The 6,090-nt window shown below is 45.4% G+C and overlaps 1 pseudogene; it reads left to right on the forward strand.

Annotated features, from left to right (window-relative positions):
- LOC102475366 (pentatricopeptide repeat-containing protein 2, mitochondrial pseudogene) overlaps window positions 1-3,989 on the forward strand; it is a 5,709-nt pseudogene extending 1,720 nt beyond the window's left edge.
- The last annotated feature ends 2,101 nt before the right edge of the window (window positions 3,990-6,090 follow it).

The raw sequence follows: 6,090 nt of genomic DNA on the forward strand, positions 1-6,090 counted from the left end.
ATAAATAAATAAATAAATAAAAAGAAGTTAATTATTTTTTAATATTCCTACAATATTCCAGGAGTACAATGAAGTTTTACATTCACACAGTTTCTTATTTATTTGTTTGTTTTTTAGGTTTTGCCATAGGGTAGGTGTCCTTAATGCAGGGAAACGGAGAGACAGTGAGAGGGATAGCAAGAAATTACCCCCCAAGGAGGATGGCTACTCTGCAATCCCTTCTCCTCCATTTTCCTCCTGGGATGTTTAGGTCCACACATACCCATACTCAGCCTAATTTTCAAGCCACTGGGTCTGGGACTTGAACCACAGTCGAACATGTGGAAGTCCAGCAACTTAACCACCATGCCTGCTAGCCCCTGGACATGCATCTATATGCATGTACATACACTTCTTTAAAAGAGGCTTGCCATGGTGCAGAGGCTAAGTGCTGTGCATTGGGAGCTGGATCCCACATGGCCAACTGTAGTCTGAATTCTGGCTTAAGAAAATTGAAAAGCATTCTGAGTGCGTGCACCCAAAATCCCAACAGGATGGAAAATGGGGAGGAAGGACTGCAGCATGACCATTCCTCATTGGGTAAGTGGGCAGGGGGAGGATGCTTTCTCTCTCTGAAACTCACATGCATGCATGCTCTCTGGCAATACAATGAAACAAAATTACTTCTTTCGAAATAATTCCTAACACTAACTGGTGTGTATATTGACCAAGCCATAGCAGGGAGAGTCATAAGACACCACTAGTGGCTAGAACACCCATGCCTATCCTTGGTCCACACTCTTGTCCCACTTCTGATCTAGGCCTCCATGACGTGACCATTCCCTTGTTGTCGCTGTCAGTCAACCCTAGCTGGTGTGCTTGATCCCTGTCAGTCAAAAACAAATTACCCTGGGACCAGCAGATGGCATAATGGTTACATCGCTGGACTCCCATGTAGTCAACTGCAGTTTGAGTTCCAGACCTGGCAGCTTGAAATTCACGCTAGGGGCATGTGCATGAGTGTCCAAAATCCTGAGAGGAGACTGGGGTAAAAAGGATTGTAGTGTGGCCATCCTGCTGGGGGATATTCTCACTTTCTGTCTCTCTGTCTTTCCAGCTAGTGCATGCACCCTATAGCAAAATTTCTCTCTAAAAAAAAATTTATGGGACCAGCAGTTAGCGTAATAGCTATGTCGCTGGACTCCCATGTAGTTAACCCCAGTTCGAACCCTGGACCCGGTGGTTTAAACTCACACTGAGCACATGTGTGTGCGTGCCCAAGATCCCGAGAGGAGAATGGAGGAGAAGGGACTGCGGTGTGGCCATCCCCCTGGGGGGTGATTTCTCGCTTTCTGTCTCTCTGTCTCTCTGTCTTTCCGGCGAATGCATGCACCCTATAGCAAAAACCTCTCCAAAAAAAAACAACTTTATATTAGTAAGTTTTCCATGGGCCGTCCCCTTACCTCTTTGCGTTAGCAGCAATCCAACTGTATTTTTAAAGAATATGTCCTTTTGGGGTGGCTGGTGACAAGGTAGTTAAGGTGCTGGACTCCAACATGGCCAACCGTGGTTCAAGTCCCAGACCTGGAGGCTTGCTTCCTCACTTTCCCTTTCTCTCTCTCTCTGTATCTCCTGTCAAAGTAAAAAATAATAACAAATAATATTTAATAAATAATTTTTTTAAAGAAAACAAACTATGTTCTTTGGGGCCAGCCAGTGACATGGTGGTTAAGGTGTCTAGATCCTACATGGCCAACTACGCAGTTTGAGTCCAGGATCCAGGAGCTTGAAAAATGTGGGGCATGCATGATTTGCCCAAAATCCCAAGAGGAGAATGGAGAAGGGGTTGATTGGCCATCCCCGTTGAGGGGGTGACTTCTGACTTTACCACTCTCTCTAAGTCTATCTCTGGCAAGTACACACACCCTGTAACAATTTTTTTAAATGAAATTTTTGCTATAGGACATAAGTACTCTCTGGAGAGACAGAGACAGAGACAGAAACAGAAACCAAGAAATCACCACCCAGGGGACTGGCCATGCCACAATCCCTTCTCCTCCATTCTCCTCTTGGGATTTTGGATGCACACGCACATGCACCTGGTGTGTTTCAAGCCACCAGGTCTAGGACTTGAACCGTGGTTGGCCATGTGGAAGTCCAGTGACATAACCATTATGCCATCTGCTGGTCCCCCCATAGCAAATATTAAAAACAAAAAAGTTAATGTCTTTTCAAAATGAAGCTATTAACTTTCCCACAAAGAAGGGAACATAGACAGAACACAGAGAATGGAAGTTGTGAGAAGAGAATGTCAGCCATGGGGATCCAGTGCTTTAACTGCCATGTCACCTGCTGGCCCCATAGAAGCAGGGAATTGAGGGGGCCAGCAGGTGGCATGGTGATTAAGGGACTGTACTCCCAAGTGGCTGACCATGGTTCAAGTCCCGGGCCTTTACTTTCTCTCTCTCTCTCTCTCTGTCTCTCTCTCTCTCTCGTGAGCACACATGACTGATAGCAAATTTAATAATAATAATAAATAAAAGTAAATAAGTCATTATTCTGGCCCAGGCCAACATGGCTGCCATGTTTCGGCCCTCGAAGACGGTTCTGCTGGGCGCTGCAGATTGCGGTATATTACGCGGTGAGAAACTTTGGCTCCACCTGCTGCCAGTGCCCTCTCAGAGCCAGAAGATACCTACTTACAGGTGATACTGTGAAATGTAAGAATCTCAGTGGAAGAAAGTGGCTGTTGAGGGACCAGCAGTTGGCGTAATGGCTATGTCGCCAGACTCCCATGTAGTTGACCGTGGTTCGAGTCCCGGACCCAGCGGCTTAAACTCACGCTGGACTCGTGTGTGTGCGTGCCCACGATCCCGAGAGGAGAATGGAGGAGAAGGGATTGCGGCGTGGCCATCCCCCTGGGGGGTGATTTCTCGCTTTCTGTCTCTCTGTCTCTCTTTGTCTGGCAAGCGCATACGTTTGTGTGAAAGCGCCAGTGTCCATTAAAAAAAAAAAAAAAAAAAAAAGAAGAAGAAGGTGGCTGTTGCACATAATCTTCCAGGCACCAAATATGCATTTTAGAAACTTGGAAGAGAAACGAACCCAGAACAGGCTCACCTTGCAGGAGGAGTTGAGAACTTTGCTCCCTCTGTGTGAGTCCCGGGACGATGTGGAGCTAGCTAAAAACCTTATTTACAGGTACCTTGCAGGGAACTGAAATGCCACTTTGGGAGACTGAAAGTTTGGACCACGTTTCGTGAGGCTGTGTTAGGAATTGGATCTTGAGGACTCCGCGGTGGAGCTCGTCGGAGACCGGCACCTACGAGGTTTCTTCCCGGATTCTACATCATTCAGTATCTTGATGGCTATGTTATTTGTTAAAGGCAAATATAAAAGTGCCTTGGAAGTATTGAGAGAGCTGAAAAACCATGATGTGAAGTTCACCAAAGATACTTACGTTCTTGCTTTAGCAACTCGCTACAAACTGAATTGTCCTGAGTCTTTGAGAATCTATACTACACTAGGAGAAGAAGCTCTAATCAAACGCGAAGGTTTTTCCAGGACAGCATCCTGTTTTGCTGTGGCATTGGCTCTGAATCAGAACCAAGTGGCAAAAGCTTTGCCCATTTTTTCTCAAATCATGAATCCAGAAAGTATGACCTGCATGAATTTAAACATTATCATTCGTATCCAGTCAAATATGTTGGAGACCTCTATAGTGAAGCTAAAGGGCGCTGCAGAAGGAATCTTACCAAGGTTTGTGAAAGATACACGTTCTCAGAGGAAGTGCTGGCCATAGTGAGGGGAAAAGTGAAGGAGTTGCCTGCCCTGGTGGCCAGATTCGAAGAGGTCTACGGGAAACTGCACAGACGTGGCCAGGTCACCACTCACACTTTGGGTGCCCTGCTCTGCCACACCCCCAGGGCTAGGAAGTCCCACACATTGGTGTTGCACAAGAAGACAGCCATCGGACCTTCCAGCCACTCAGCCAATCCCTGCTGGCTCAGTAGCTCTAGTTTCAACCTACCGATAGGTCTGAGGGGCTGGCTTCCAGTGAGTGATTGGTTTCCCCAAGAAGTCAGCCATCACACTGCAGTGGACACTGGGTAATGCTTGGTCTTCTCCCTGAATTCCTGAGTTCGTGGAGTTCTGGCTTGCTGATCTGAGACATTACATTGTGCAGGTGTGAAGATGTAGATACGAGAGAAGGCGACTCAGACCTCCTGGAAAGGTGTCCTCTGTGCAAACCGCTGAGCACCCTTGAAGGAGCACGGTCCCCAGTGCAGCTTCTGCTACTCGAGGGAAACCCAATGAGCACCAACAGGAACAAATTTCATTCTAAGGATGGTCAACTTTGACTTCCCAGGTGTTAGTTACTTATAAATTCTACCCTTGCTGAATCCAGGAAGTTGAACCCCAATTCCACCATGTCGGGAGACGGCCCACATGTTCCCCTGCTCCAACGTCATTGCTCTCTGTGGTCTTACACAGGACACCAGAATCCTCGTGTTTCCATCTACAAAATCACAGCACCCAAGTGTATTTGCCAATTGATCTGAGGTTTTCCCTCGAGGTCCTGTAGGATCAAATTTTCTCAAAAATAAGAGAAATAAAAAAGGTTCCTATGAGAAAACAAAATAAATACGTATTCCTTTAAAAAGAAAAGAAGTAGAGAGTTGAAGGATGGCTGCTATCACCTAGGCAGGATGGGTAAGTGGGGATACAGAGATGGTGATTAAGGAAAACAAAATTATAGATAGGTAAGAGGAAACATTTCCTTTTTTGAGAGATTTTTGTTATAGGGCACATGAAAGTGAGAAATCACTCCCCCCGGGGGGATGGCCACGCAGCAGTCACTTCTCCGTTCTCCTCTCAGGATCTGGGCATTCACACACACACGTGCCAGGTGTGAGTTTTAAGTCGCTGGGCCCAGGACTCGAACCGCAGTCAACTATGTGCGAGTCCAGCTACGTAACCCTTATGCCATCTGCTGGTCCCAAGAGGAAACATTTCTAGTGTTCTAAAATGCAGTACAGTGAATAGAGTTAATAACAATTTATCCACCCTGTGTGTCTCAGAGTAGCCAAAAAAGAGAATTTTGAATGTTCCCAACATGAAGCAGTAAGAAATGACGAAAATGATGGATATACTGGGTCATCGGGAAAGTACGTGATGTATTATCCTGTCTTTCTACGCAAAAATATGTCATGAGTTTTCCAACGACCCAGTATTAATTACCCTGACTTGGTATTACATACATTGTATAACTGTGCTGAACTATCATACCTTATATATATGTAAAGTTATTATATGTTGGTAATAATAATAACCTGAGAGAATAAAAGGCCAGGAGATACAAACATGTAACCTGGGGGAAATCCAACTAACTGATTAATTTGAGAAGTTGCTCAAAAATAATAGCAGTCTGGGGAACCAGCAGTTAGCGTAATGGCTATGTCGCTGGACTCCCACGTAGTCGACCGCGGTTCGCGTCCTGGACCCGGTGGCTTAAAACTCACGCCGGGCGCGTGTGCGTGCGTGCCCAAGATCCCGAGAGGAGAATGGAGGAGAAGGGATTGCGGCGTGACCATCCCCCCTGGGGGGTGATTTCTCGCTTTCTGTCTCTCTGTCCCTCTCTGTCTGTCTGCTGAGCGCACGCGCCCTATAACAAAAACCTCTCCAAAAAATAAAAATAAAAATAAAAAAATAAAAATAAATTAAAAAATAATAATAATAGCAGTCTGGAAACCACAAACTATAACTAGGATACATCATTCTTCCTCCATGAGAACAATAATAATAATAATTACCCAAAATTCCAAACACTGAGAACACGTACAGCCAGGAAGGGAGGATGACCACTCCCTTCACCCCTTGCTAGTGGAAATAAAATTCTTCAGCCTTTTTGAAAAGGAATCTGGTAATATGTATAAATTTTATCAGGCATACATTTTGGCCTATGATTTCCAGTTTCAGGAATTTGTTATGGAGAAGCAGGATTTATGCAACAAGCTGTTCACATGGAATTTCATTTCCTCTCCCACACCACTACTCCCAAATCTTTTCCTATACAATAGGTTCCTCACTTCAGATCTCTACTATTTGGGTTTC

Source organism: Tupaia chinensis, unplaced genomic scaffold (genome assembly GCF_000334495.1).
Source record: "Tupaia chinensis unplaced genomic scaffold, TupChi_1.0 Scaffold143747_1, whole genome shotgun sequence".
NCBI lineage: Eukaryota > Metazoa > Chordata > Mammalia > Scandentia > Tupaiidae > Tupaia > Tupaia belangeri.